The sequence below is a fragment of the Mustela lutreola genome, chromosome 2, assembly GCF_030435805.1.
Source record: "Mustela lutreola isolate mMusLut2 chromosome 2, mMusLut2.pri, whole genome shotgun sequence".
Taxonomy (NCBI): Eukaryota; Metazoa; Chordata; class Mammalia; order Carnivora; family Mustelidae; genus Mustela; species Mustela lutreola.
This window is the reverse complement of record NC_081291.1, coordinates 184301068-184315691: the sequence shown is the minus strand read 5'-3', so window position 1 is coordinate 184315691 and position 14624 is coordinate 184301068. Positions and strand designations below refer to the sequence as shown.

At 33.7% G+C, this 14624-nt stretch overlaps 1 protein-coding gene across 5 annotated transcripts in view; it reads left to right on the top strand.

Annotated features, from left to right (window-relative positions):
• The first annotated feature begins 233 nt into the window (after positions 1 to 233).
• CSNKA2IP (casein kinase 2 subunit alpha' interacting protein) overlaps positions 234 to 14624 on the top strand; it is a 121666-nt gene continuing 107275 nt past the window's right edge. For 2 of the 5 annotated variants that reach the window (XM_059164423.1, XM_059164419.1), the window contains exon 1: positions 1693 to 1894. The gene's annotated coding sequence lies outside the window, so the exon portion shown is untranslated. Of the gene's footprint in view, positions 291 to 1692; positions 1895 to 13236; positions 13324 to 14624 lie in introns of those variants that run through there. The other 3 variants (XM_059164422.1, XM_059164421.1, XM_059164420.1) reach the window with 3 other exon arrangements.

The following is a 14624-nucleotide window of genomic DNA, read 5'->3' as shown; positions in this document are numbered from 1 at the left end:
TATTTTTTATAAACATATATTTTTATCCCCAGGGGTACAGGTCTGTGAATCACCAGGTTTACTCAAGCAGGTATTTTAAAGTAGCTGTTTTAACTGTGCTCCGTGAGGTAAAGATGCTTATAATGAATGAAAATACAGGAAATTTTAGTAGAAAGACAAAAAACATGAAGAGAGAATCCAGTGAAAATTCTAGAACAGAAAAACAGTGTTTCTGAATTAAAGAATTCCCTGGATGAGCTTAGCAGCAGAATGGAGATGACAAAGGAAAGAGTCCATGAACCTGAAGAAAGGTTAGTAGAAATTATTCATTCTGAAAAAGCAAAATAATAAAGATCAGAAATTTTAACAGATATTTAAGCATCTGTGGGCAATAGCAAAAAGTCTAACATAGTTGTAATTGGAGCCCAGAAGAGAGGAAAGAGAATGGGCCCGAAAATGTATTTGAAGAAAATATGGCTGAAAGTTTCTCCAGTTTGATGAAATATACAATACTACAGATTCAAAAAGCTAACCAGATGAAGGAAAATATAAATCAAACTAAGATCATCATTGTCAAACATCTGAAAACCAAAGGTAAAGAGATTTTCTTGAAAACAGCAATAGAAAAATGACTCATTACCTACAGGGTAATAATAATTTGAAAAACCACAAACTTCATAAAGTGATGGAACAATGTCCTTAAAGTACTAACATAAAGTCCTGGAACTACATGGGATCACTAAGGAAGTAGAGAAGAGGAAACAAGAATAGGTGAAGTGGTAAGAAAGATGGAAAACAGAGTGGGAAGTATCCTGGAAAATGATTTGAGAAAGAGCCTATGGTCAACTGTGTCAAATGCTCTATTGTGTCAAGGGCAGAGAATGACTGTTGGATTGAACAACAAGGATGTCAGTAATAATTTTGACAGGAATATTTTTGGTAGAACAGTGGATTTAAGGCTTGATTTGGAGTGGGTTTAAGAGAATGAGAGGAAATGAATTGAAAATATAAGTAAAGGCAACTTTCGAAGATTTCGGCATAAAAAAGAAATGGAGTAGTAGTTAATGTGGAGACTGGGGTCAATAGAAGGGTTTGTTTTGTTTTGTTACATGCTGATTAGCAAAAAAAAAGCAAAAAAAAAGTGATAATTTTGATAAAAAGGGAAAGAATTGTGCAGTGTTATCACATCTGTAGAATAATAATAAAAAAAAACCCAAAATAGCCAGTTGAGTTAGAATAAAAATCATGCACATAAATATATTACTTCATTATCTTATCCTCTCTATCTTGAGAAAAGCTTGTTTCTCCCCAGGCTTTATTGTTTACAATTTAATCATTTGTCAGTGCAAATATTTGAAAAAAATGTCCACTAAAAATTATGTAAAATTCTATGATTTTATAAAATAGTAACTGATTTCTTTGTATTTTTAATTATGGACATTATCCAGAATATGAGCAGTATATATTTTTAAAAATGTTTTTTAAAGATTTTAAAACTCTGAATATATTTTTCTAATAACATTGATGTTATATGAGGTAATTTATCCTGACCAGTCTACAAAATTCTGTAAAGTAGATGAGTTGTAATACTCATTATCTGAGAAGTCTCAGTTATTCAGATTTTTATTTCTATGGAAAACTTATTCTAGTTTTCAACCCAAGATTCTGGAACCCATCTTCCATTGTGAAGTGGGCTTAAAGGTGGGAGTGGAAACACAGCCTCCTAGTCACACTCCCCACCCTCATCTTCCAGCAGTGAGGGTAAACCATCAAAGTTCTCATGAACTCACCAAGAATTCAAGCAATGGGGTAATGGAGATCCTGGACATTTATTTTCTCACCAGTGAAAATTAATGAAGACCCAAGAGTTACTGCAGCAATAGTGATGAGAAGTTTCAGCAGCTAGAGTGTTTTGGTGAGTTCTTCGTTATGTGGCTGTTTATACCATATGTAAGGGTGTGTTAAAGTCTTTCTGTGCGTGTGTGTGCACACATACACATCCATGTGTATACTGTTGTTCTGTGTATACTGAAGTCCTGTTGACCTGAAAACCTAACATGTAAAAAATGCCAATGAATAAACTTTTGTTCCCATCTTTATTTTATAATTAAGGGAGAAATGTCCATTAAGTAAACTAAAAGCAGATTTATTGCCACACATATTTGAAAGTATATACAGGAAAACTCCATTTCATATGCATTCTGCACCTATAAGATTATGCATTGATAATGATACATGTTTTAATGATGATGCTCAGCGCAGGGAAAAATATCCTGAAGGGAATTCTGAATCACCCATAGTTAAACTATTTTCAGCATAGATTCAGTCCTCTTATAAATCTTAGAACATTGATAAACCATATAATTCTTGGGTAAAATGATTATTAACTAGAACAGCTCCCAGCTACAGGGGTGAAAACTTAAGGTTGTGTCCTTAAGTGGACCTGTTGAAGTAAATTTTTTTTTTTAACTTTTCTTCTTGATCTTCTGGGTCATCATTATAACTGGCTCCATTAACTATTTTCTGCCTGTCTTAAAATGTAAAGCTGATAGTTTTAGACATACTTTGGATTTGAAAAATTGGAGGTGTGTTTGCCTATTTGTGAGGACAACGAATGACTTGAAACTTGCTGGTTGGGATACACACACACGCGCACACATACACACACACACGCACACACACATCTCAGATGCCCAAGAGGAGCACTTGAGTTCAGAAGGTTTAGAGTCATTGTAATTACGATTCACTGAGAGTAAGAATTATAGCTAAGCAATTTTCTTTTCTTGTTTCAAAAGAAATGGGTACACAGATGTATATTCTGAATACTTAGAGAGTTTTAATTGCCTGCCACGGGGTAGTATTTAGGAGCATGATTAAATGGGTTAAGCCATCTGTAGAAAGGGAACCTTTAAGTAAGAGGCGATATACTACTGGTTAATGCTCCTTCTGAGATTGAATTTAAGATTTATAGCTTTCCCTATTTAAAAAAAAAAAAAACTAGTATATGGTTTGTGTACATATTGTTAGAACCTGAATTGTTCACAAAGATATATTTTATGCTGATTCATTGGCATTGTTTCTAAAACAACAGTTGCTATTTCAGATCTTTTCAAAAACTGCACATACTTAAATACCAAGATCTCTTCTCTATAATCTTGTTCTTCTAAGATATCGCTGGTGCTGTGATCAGGAGTTATTTGTTCAATCATGACCTGTGGGGCTTTCATAACCTCTTACAAACTTAAGTGCCAATCACCAGGCTGGATATAATTACATTTTGGTGATTTCTTTGAGCTTTGAAGGCTAATGGATAGCCTCAAGTATTTAAATAACTGCTTGAACTTTCTTAATTGATACAAACTGTCTGTAATAATTCCACTTTGTCTAGTATGCCACCTGAACAGCTTTATCTTAGGTTTATATACTTAATTGATAGTGTTCAGTGGTACATGATATTTATGTGAGCCTTTGGCGTATTGAACTCTATATGAGATAATCCTTCTAAGTTATATTTTAAAACTGTGTACCAACTTCAGAAACTAAAACTCTGGAATCAGAGTTTGTATGCTAGATCAACAAATTTACTATTTCATATCAAATTTTGTTAGTCTTTTGTAAACATACTAAAACTTACACAAATGATTTTTCCTATTTTTTTCACATTGCAGATTTATATGGACACATGTTTATGTTTCAAATAAAATGAAAGTAACCATGTTAACTTATGAAAACCATACCAAATGACCCAATATCTAATTATAATGAACAATTACTTGAAGACTCTTAATTTTCATTGAAGGGTTTTATTGATTTTCTACATTAAAAATAATCAAGATGGATTTAGAGGGATAATTCAGTTCATACCATATTTTCCTTTAAAAAAATCACATCTTAAAATGTACAGTATATATTGATCAGAATAGGATATAATGTAAATCATAGAACAGAAATTGTGGAAGTAAAAAGCATTATTAAGTAAGAAAACATTTTTTAAAATTTCTCTTTAAGAATTAACCTTAGCATCCTAGATTTGCATCTAGAAATGTCTAAGTCTGAGTCCTTGTTCTGCAGTGTGACTGTCATGTGACATTTGGCAAGTTACGATACTTTTATGATGGGAAAATTATGAAGACTACAATAATTATCTCAAATACTCAACACCTCTTGATATTTCATGGACAGTCAATAAATGCTAACTTATTATCATTAACATAAGTATTATTGTCATCATCATAAGAAATACCTTATTTTTAATTTCATCTTGATTATAACCATAAATTATATCCAGATTTGGCTTAAGAAGATCTTGAATTAGTTCCAAAAACAAAGTAAGTTCCTGAAGCATTAAGATATGATACTATTAATGTTACTTACAAGAATATTTCAGAAAATCTGAAGGCAATTCATTTTTCTGAAAATAATTCCTTGAAGCAGGTACCATTTTTGAATGTATATATTTGGAATGTTTGAAAACAATGGATGTTCTATAATTTGTCCTATACTTCATATTTTTATTCATTGTATTCTGCCTCTTAATAAGTAGAAGATGTAAAATAATATGTCATTAAATAGGTATTATTAAATCTGAGTCACCAAACTTAGATCAATCTCAGATTGCCTGCTTATATTGCTAGCCAAGTAACTTTTGGTGTTAGTATTGTTTGATAGTTTTTATTTGAAAACATGTGGGGTGTGTGTGTATATTTATATGTATGTCTTTTTTTTTAAATTTTTTATTTTTTATAAACATACCATAAGTGACTCACAAAACAAACTGAGGGTTGCTGGGGGGAGGGGATTGGGAGAAGGGTGTGTATATTTATATGTATGTCTTTTTTTTAATTTTTAATTTTTTATAAACATACCATAAGTGACTCACAAAACAAACTGAGGGTTGCTGGGGGGAGGGGGTTTGGGAGAAGGGGGTGGGATTATGGACATTGGGGAGGGTATGTGCTTTGGTGAGTGCTGTGAAGTGTGTAAACCTGGTGATTCACAGACCTGTACCCCTGGGGATAAAAATATATGTATGTCTTTTTTTGAGCATTAACAACTTATATACCACAGCAAAAAATCTTTGAAATAAATCTTTGCTACAGCGTTGTATAGATATATGATTTGAGGGTTCTGCATGACTTAGTAAGAAATACTTTAGCATTGGGAAGCATATATTATACTCAAAATTTTTTTATTAAAAATAATTTTTTAATTTAAAGGGAAATAGAGTCATTTGAATGTATCTTCCCCCAGTGTTAGAAAATAAAAAGAGTAAGAGTCATGGTTTAGAGAAAAACCAAACTGTATATAAATAACTCTGCTACATCCACTAGTTCTTGGATACAGGTTGATTAATTTTGCAAGTTGATAATTTTGGTGTGTATTATTCCCAGTTCCAAGAGTTGATGGATATAGTATAGCCATTTATGTGAAATTTCCTTTTCTACTGGTAGCCACTAGTCACAAGGAACTATGAACATTTGAAGTTTTGCTTATGTGACTGAGAAATAGAATTATAAATTCTATTTACTATTTATTTATATTTGTATTTAAACAGCCACATGTGGCTAGGGAATGCCTTATTGAACAGCACAGTTCCAGATTTATGAGAAGTTTTCATATATGGTTACATTTATGCCATGGCTTGCTATTGACAATGCCCAGGGTACAAACTGCTTCGGGATGACATATCCCTAAACCTATCTCCTCATTTTATAGACATGGCCCATGCAGAAGTTTATAAAGCAGCAGAATCCCCAACAGAACTTAATTTCTGATTTCCTATGACAAGTGATAAACTTGGTAGGTGGTGATAATGATCTTCAACAACCACAATAATTAAACTCTATGTGCCATTCTGTGGCGTGCTGATAAGAAATGAGAAAAAGGAGACAGAATAAAGGGAACATTTTTATAACTAGACTCTGCTTCTTATCTTTCTAGTGAGTCTATTGACAGAAATGGCCATATTCTTAATAAGCATTATCCCTGGGCTTGGTTACAAATCATTAGCTGAATTCATTATGTGAAAGTCACTAATTTGAGTAACACAATCCTATTTGATAAAGAATGACATTGATGTATAAATCAAAGTGGCCAACTTTTCAGTATTTTCTGATAATAAAATATAGATTATTTTAATAATAGTGAATTCATGTTATAATGAAGTACACAGGGTCAGTAATTTGGGGATCAAAGGACCATTGCACATAAATTACTAAACAAATGCCAAAAGCCATCTAGACACTGAGACAAACATCTTTATGTCCTCTTTTCAGTTGTATCCTAGCTGCTTTATATTTGGTTCTTTTGCTAGAACAGAACATCAAGCAGCTAGCATCTATGAAGCAAGTAACGGCAGTGTAAACTTCAAAGTTACCTTAACTACGATGGAACACAGAAGATACTGCTACATGGTTGTTTTCATTTTCCCAGTTTTGATTTTACAATGGATCTCCCAGGTCAATCAATCATTCTTCTCTATTATTAAGTTTTATTTATGGGAGGACCCATAATAAGAAATTCTGATCCTTGGCATTTCAATAAGAATAATTTTGGCAGTGTTTTTCAGGATTAAATCTTTAAGATTTCATGGCTTCTAGTCCCAAATGCTAGAGACTTTTTGGTAGAATTTTAGTAGATACTACTAACGTTTCTGCTAGAAATTGGAACTAGGCTCAAGTTCTATTGAAAAGGTATTCTTCAAATTAACAGTCGTAAACTGTTAACTATCTGTAAGGGCGGGCCCATCTTGTGTTAAAAACAGCTTATAATATTTTGGTGATATATATGAGATAATTCCTGTCACCAACAAAATTTTGTTTGTGGAGAGGGAAAATGCTCTGAGTTTTAAGTGTTTATATATTTTGAACTTGCCATGGAGGCATGTGCTTTTTATTTCCTTGAGACATTGTTTTAAAATCCTCTGTTTAAAAATGTTCTTCTTTGAGCTTTAGTAATAATTATAGGTTCATATAGAGCAGCTCATCAAATCTTGGGCAGAAAAGGACAGAAATAATAGCAAGAGAGTTTCTGAGTTTGGGAGAACTGAGCCCCAAACTGAGTTTAAAGTTAAATAAAATGTCCAATTTAGATATCTACATGGATTTGATATACTAATTCCTTTCTTGATATGCACATTCTTTTTTATCTTTGTAGTGACCTATGAATATAAAACTGACTGACACTCATTTAAATTTGCTGTCTCGTATTCTATTGGAAAGATCCCTGTTTAGAACTACAGGATATAAGGACAAGCATATGTTTTACTCCTAATAAATTAATAATGAAGAGAGAGCCATCTTTTTTTTTTTTAAAAGATTTTATTTATTTATTTGAGAGAGAGAGAGAATGAGAGAGAGCATGAGAGGAGAGAGGTCAGCTGGAGACACAGACTCCCTGCTGAGTAGGGAGCCCGATGTGGGACTCAGTCCCCGGACTCTAAGATCATGACCTGAGCCGAAGGCGGTTGCTTAACCAACTGAGCCACCCAGGTGCTCAAGAGCTATCATTACTACATTGTAAATTATACAGTAAGTCTTAGGTGATTTATTTAGTAGCTTAAACACCTAGGAAATTTCACTAGTTGGCAGCAATTGGAAATGCATATTAATTGCATGCTCCATCCCACATCTGAAATAAAAGGAGAATGTCAGGAATAGATTAATTCTGGTTTACTTCTGAATATCATATTTTAATTTCTTTTATGTTTCTTTAATCTTTTTAGCAGTGCTGAAGGATTTGGAAGATGTTGATTAAAGCGTTTCCTCTGATTAATTATATTTTGGCTTTCAACTGTTTTATTTTAAAATGAAGTGCACACACATTGTCTGGATTATATGAGCATCTGCTCTTCCCAGTCTCTGCAAATATTTATATAAATCTTACTGCCACCCTGCTCCCTCCAAGTTCTCACTGCTTAGCTAATCCTGATTGCATCTCCTCATTAAACCATCTTCAGGATATGGAAACATAAATAAAACAGACTCACAGCCTACATTTCAGGGATATTTGTGTGCATGGCTTACCATTTAACTCATGTTATTAAATTCTCAGAATTCATTCTGAAATTACAGGGTTTCCTTTACCTCTGCTTCCTCTATTTATACATATGATTATTATTAACCAAAGAACTATTTTGGTCATGAAGACTATGACTTTATAGAATACACTATATTTTAAGTAAGGTTTATGAGATTAATATGACTGGAAATATAGAAGTTAGTAGGTAGCTTAAAGGTGATGCATAAGTGTTGAATATCTCCAACTTTTTTTTCCTTTTAACTATCTTTCCTACTTGTTTCTTTCTTTGTTATTTTTCTATGGTTTCAGAGAATAAAATATAGTACCTCTCCACAGGAATCGAGCGCTAGTACTTACTACAAAGACTGTCCTTCACCTGGGTTTCCTTAACTAATTATGACTTTCATTTGGGGACAGTACTTTAATCTGGGGTCTTAGCTTTATTTCGTGCTTTGATACAAAGTGAGAGACATCTATTTGACTTCATTTTACAAATTGTCCTTTGACCATGTAGTTTCTGTAGACAGAATGATTTTTTTTTTGATAGTAAATTTCTAAGACTGAGAATTTCTGTTCTAGCAGCTTTATGTAATTATGTTCAAAGGGGTTTGAATTAAAATGGAACAGATGTGTCCATCTTTAATTATGGTGTAACAAATTGTGTTACTTTAAGGTTTTATTAACTGAAACGCTCATCTTTATGTAATAATGGGTCAGTCAGTTTCAAAATGATATCGGTGCACACAGTGTACTGCCTGTTTTACTTGGACTTCAAAAGGACAGTTAAAATTCAGAGGCTCTGCAGATAGAACCAGAAGAAACTATAAGAAAATAGGCATAATTTGTTATTTCAAGTTAAGTCAAAACAATTGTTAGAAACATAAGAATTTTAATGTCATCTAAGTAAGACCAAAAAGGTAACATTTGGCATGACAGATATATCTAAAGTATAGTGGGGGAATATGCAACTCTGCATTAGAAAATGTAATTTTTAATTTTTATAAACATATATTTTTATCCCCAGGGGTACAGGTTAAAAAAAAAAAAAAAAAAAAAAAGAAAATGTAATTTTTAGGTTTCCTGAAGGCTCTTTTATATTCTTTTGTGTAGATACTCTCTTATAAATGAGTAGCCAGGAATTTTTTTTTTTTTTTTTTTGAGGGTGGACCACTTCTAAGTCAGTACAATAAAGCCCTTTTAAGAACTAGCGTGCATCTACTTAGAGAACCAAAAATTTGCAAGAAGAATATGGGTAAGCACCAATCCTGTGATGCAAGTCCTATCCCAGTGTTTCCATTTCTGTCATTAGTACCACATCCTTTTATGCTTTAGGACATTTTCAACTCCTTATACTTTTTCCATTCCCCTAACCCAATCTATCACCAGTTATTAGTTTTATTTTTGACTTTCTTTCTTTACACACTCTCTCTGCTCCCTTGTATCCACTGGAATCCAGACTCCATTACCGCATACCCAGATTATTGCAATTCTTTTCTAATACATTTTCGTGACTTTTCTCTCCCCTTTCCGCTATCTTCTTTAATTCATTGCTAGTCTTTAATATTATGACACACTATTTCCTAAAATATTTTGATAGATCTAAATTGTCTATTATACAAAGCCATATTTTGAGGTCTGGTCTTCAGGATCACCCATAATCTCTAAACACCTTCTTCTCACTATTCCTCAATAAAGCTAGTGATATGATCTTGCTTTCTTAATGTCTTTCAGTAACTGAATTCAGCTTCCACGTGGCAGGATTACTCATTTTATGCCAAAATATATAACTTTGTCATCACCTGTATGCTCTTTCTTCAGCCTAGGATGCTCTGGTGGTTTTTTCACTAAACACTTGACCTTTCTTGAAAGGCGAGATTCATCACAATGTGGTGGTTTTATCTTTTCCTTTTCTTTTCTCACTTTTCCCTATCTGAGTTGACAGTTCAGTTTTGATTCATACCCTGTTTTCTAAACTTGTTTTGAATTTTCATAAAAATCTTAATTTTGTGAAATAAGGTCTGTTTCACAAAAGGACTCAATGAAAAGTATACCTTAGTTGATGAGTTGACAAACCTTCTTTGAGAGAGTCATTGCTAAGACTGTATTTATTGGGATGGATAGGGGGGCAAAAAGAGTTGGGTAAAAAAAAATTTGGGAAATGAATATTTTATTTTATTGCAGTGTCTATAAAATTGTTAGTGTTAAGGAAGCAAATGCATCAAATTCAAAGAGAAAACATGGAAAAAAAAAGAGGGTCTTGTTCATATTTTCCATTTATCTATTTTTCATTTTCAAGTGATGGAAAACTGTTATAATAAATGTTTTCATGTCCTTTTCTACTGGTTCTTACATCTGTGCCAGCTCTGAGTTATTTTCAGATGACTGATTTGTTTCCTAATTAGGTATCATTTCTCCTGCGAGAGCACCAGGCCCTGTTCTCTCTACTTTCATATAATTGCCCCTGAGTTGCAGACGTTGCCTGTTGGACATTGTGTAAAACAAGATACTGAGTTATGATAGATGAATTTTGGGATTTAGTAAGAGCTGGGGGATGCCTGCGTGGCTAAGTCAGTTAAGCATCTGACCTCAGCTGAGGTCATAATCCCTGGGTCCTGGGATTGAGCCCCACATTGTGCTCTGTGTTCGGAGGGGAACCTGCTTCTCCCTCTCCCTCGCTGCTCCCCCTCCTTGTATTCTCTCTCTGTGTCTCTGTCAATTACATAAATAAAATCTTAAAAAACAATGAGTAAACTTTACAGAATTTTAGTAAACACCAGATACTGAAAGAGGATCTTAACAGACTAGCCATCTTCATCTTTCATCTCTTAGAGATGAGTTACAACAAAGAGACCAATTAAAACAATAGAACATTAAGTCAGAATGCAGAGCAATAGATTTCAAAATAGAAGACATACCCAGGGAGCCATTGTTAAGGTGTCCCTTCTCAGCTCAAGGCTGCTGCTGCACATCCTGCTCCCATAAGATCTTCTGGTCTCTGTCCTTTTCTTACCCCTCCTTCCCTCAGTAGACATGCCCACTCACATTTTCAGGATCCAAGGAAGGAAACAGAGCTTAATATTTGGGTCAATCAGGGCATCAGGCTAGCTGATGCAGTTTGATATTTTCTCCTGTAAACCTCAACACAAAACTCTGGATTTTCAGAGTATAATATTGAATAGATGTGTTAAGAGTGGACATGTTGTTTTGTTACTGAACTTGAAAAGTATTTAGTTTTTGTGCAGGATTTATGTTAGCTGTACTTTTTAAAAATCAACAATGAATAGATTTTGTCAGAAGTTTTTACTATTACTACTGAGATTGTATATTTTTTTAAAATTTTGGTAATATGATGAGTTACATTGATTTTCAAATGTTAAAACAACCTACCTTTTTAGGATTAATCCTTATTTAGTCATGACACATTAATATTTATATCCTATATTCTATTTTTTAATACTTTGTTTATACTTTTTACCCTATGTCATGAAGACTGTTGGTCTTTATTATTCCTTCTACTTACTTTGGACTTTTTTTTTCTTTTCTTTTTCTAGTTTCCTTAAGATAGAAACTGAGGTCATTGACTTGACTTCTTTTTTTTATTACTTTATTTTACTTTATTTATTTGAGAGACAGAGAGCATGAGAGGGGAGAGGTCAGAGGGGGAAGCCGACTCACCGCCGAGCAGGGATCCCTATTGTGGGACTTGATCCTGGGATGCCAGGATCATGACCTGAGCTGAAAGCAGTTGCTTAACCAACTGAGCCACCAAGGTGCCCCTGATTTGAATTCTAATGTAAGCATGTGGTGTTATGAATTTTCCCATTAGTACTGCTTATTTATTTATTTATTTATTTGGTTAATTTACTTAGTTTAAAATATTCTAATTTTTCTTTAAGTTTCTTCTTTGATCCATGGGTTATAAGAATTATATTATTATTCTTAAAATATTTGATGATTTCCAGAGATCGTTCTTTATTGATTTATGACTTAATTCAGTTATGGTCAGGGAAGATTTTTATGGCTTGAATGCTTTTGAATTTATCAAGACTTGTTTTATGGCCTAAATTATGATTTTTCTTTGTGAATGGTTTGCTGTTGAAAAGAATGTGTATCCTGAGGTTGAATGGAGTGTTTCATATCTTTTAAGTTTGTTTATTAGGTTGAAGTTGTTCCACAATAAATTGATTTTTATTTTTTTAATGTTATGTTTTCCCCTCTATGTTTCATTTTTAATATTTCTGTTATACTCTCAATTTTACTAGTCTTTTCTTTTACATTACTTAATCTACCTTTATTTTTGTTCTGTGTATTTTCACCACAGTCATTTTAATATTTATATCTAGAAAGTAGATCTGGGTCTTTTTCATATCTTTCATGTTTCTACTGAATTTTATAATGTATTGAACACAGTTACTAAAGTCATTTTGTTGTCCTTCTCTACTAATTCTAACACACCTGTGTTCTAGGTCAGTTTCATTTTATTGATTCTCTTCCTCTCTATGTGTCATGCATTTTTTGCTTATTTGCAAGCCTGGTAATCTTTTTTTTTTTTTTTTAAAGATTTTATTTATTTATTTGACAGAGAGAGATCACAAGTAGGTAGAGAGGCAGGCAGAGAGAGAGGAAGGGAAGCAGGCTCCCTGCTGAGCAGAGAACCCGATGCGGGACTCGATCCCAGGACCCTGAGATCATGACCTGAGCCGAAGGCAGCGGCTTAACCCACTGAGCCACCCAGGCACCCCGCAAGCCTGGTAATCTTTGACATCCATTGTGAATTTTATCTTTTTGAGTGTTAGGTATCTTTCGTATCCTCTAAATATTCTTGAACTTTATTCCAGCAAACAGTTAAATTACTTTGAAATTATTTTGAAATAGTTTGATACTCTCTGGTTTTCCTTTTTATACTTGTTTGCTGCAGTTAAGTTAAGGTTAATTTTTTCTTCACCATTGAGGCAAGACCTTCCTGGGTGGTCCACGTCATTACCTGTAAGTGATGAGACTTCTTAGTCTGAATGATGTGAAAAGGCCTCTTTCTGACCCTGTGTTATCCCAGCATTGTTCCTGATGTTTTTTCTGTCTACTTTTGGGTAATTTCCTCATGTGTATGCCCTGATAATTTATCTGCTGAATACTTAAGGGCACCCTCTACAGATATCCAGGGTTCTGTCTCTATGAAATTCTCTCCTCTCTAGGACTCTGTCCAGTGAACTGCAGCAGCCTTATTCTTCCTGTCTTATTCTTGCTGTCATCTCAATTCAAGGGGTCCACTGGGGTCCTCCTGGCTTCTCCCTCTCCGTATCATCACCTGAGAACTCTCTCCAAACAGTAAGTTAAAAGAACTGTAGAGCTCACTTCATTTGTTCTCCATCTCATAACGATCACTGTCATTTATTGTCCAAATTTAAGTCTATTTAAGTCCAAAGTCTTAAAAAAATGTTTTATGTATTTAAAAATTGTTTTACATGTTTTGTCTGTTTGTTGTTGTAGTTGTTAAGATGAAAGATGGTTTTATGTGGGATAGTAAATCTAGTTGCTGCTGTTCCACCTTGGGTAGAATTAGAAAGCTCTGTTATTTTGATTTGTAGCTTTGAAATATTTAAAAATATTGTGGGTGCCTGGGTGGCTCAGTGGGTTAAGCCGCTGCCTTCGGCTCAGGTCATGATCTCGGGGTCCTGGGATCGAGTCCCACATCGGGTTCTCTGCTCAGCAGGGAGCCTGCTTCCCTCTCTCTCTCTCTGCCTGCCTCTCTGCCTCTCTGTCTACTTGTGATCTCTCTCTGTGAAATAAATAAATAAAATCTTTTAAAAAAATAAAATAAAATAAAAATATTGTATGAGGCCTCCAGTTGTACCATTGCCCTGGACTCAGCAAATATAATGGTGTATATGGGGAAAAGAATTAAAGTAGATGGGAAAAAGAGGGATAATTGATGTAATAACAAAGTTTCAAAAGGGAAGGAAGTGTTTTTCCTAAAATTTTATAGAAAATAGGTAATATGGGGTATTTGAAGAATGTGATTTATAAAATGTGCTGTTAAGCATTCAGAGATGTTATTGTTTTTTGACATGCAGTAATAACACAGTTGCTTTTGGAGGTCTTATAGTTTCGATACCTAAAACCCAGTTACATATTTTCCCATCAGTTTTTAGCAGTCTTGGTGTGGAGCAGTTAGTTGGCCAAATTTGCCAACTAGCTTATCTTATTTGGAGAAAATAAATAATGAAGTACAGATTTTAGGCCAGATATGAAAAAAAATAAGTGAAAAATAAATTTAGGAATAAATGTGTAAAAAGAACTAATATTTATTTATCACCTACTATGTTCCTCATCTGCATAATGCTAAATGTTCCAGATTATCTCATTTTACCTTCATAAAAACTATATTACATGGGCATGAGTATCTGCTAGATTAAACATAATTCCATTTTCTTTAGATGAGGAGATTGAGGCCTAAGTGTACACAGCTAGGAAGCAAATGATCCAGGATATGGATCCAAGTAGAATCCAAGTAGACTGATTTAAGAGCCCACACACTTAACTAACCACTGAGTATATTGCCAATGAAGTTAAAATGGAAATGAATTAAAATACACAAGGGAGCTGGAAGGATTGAGGGTTGTGGTCAG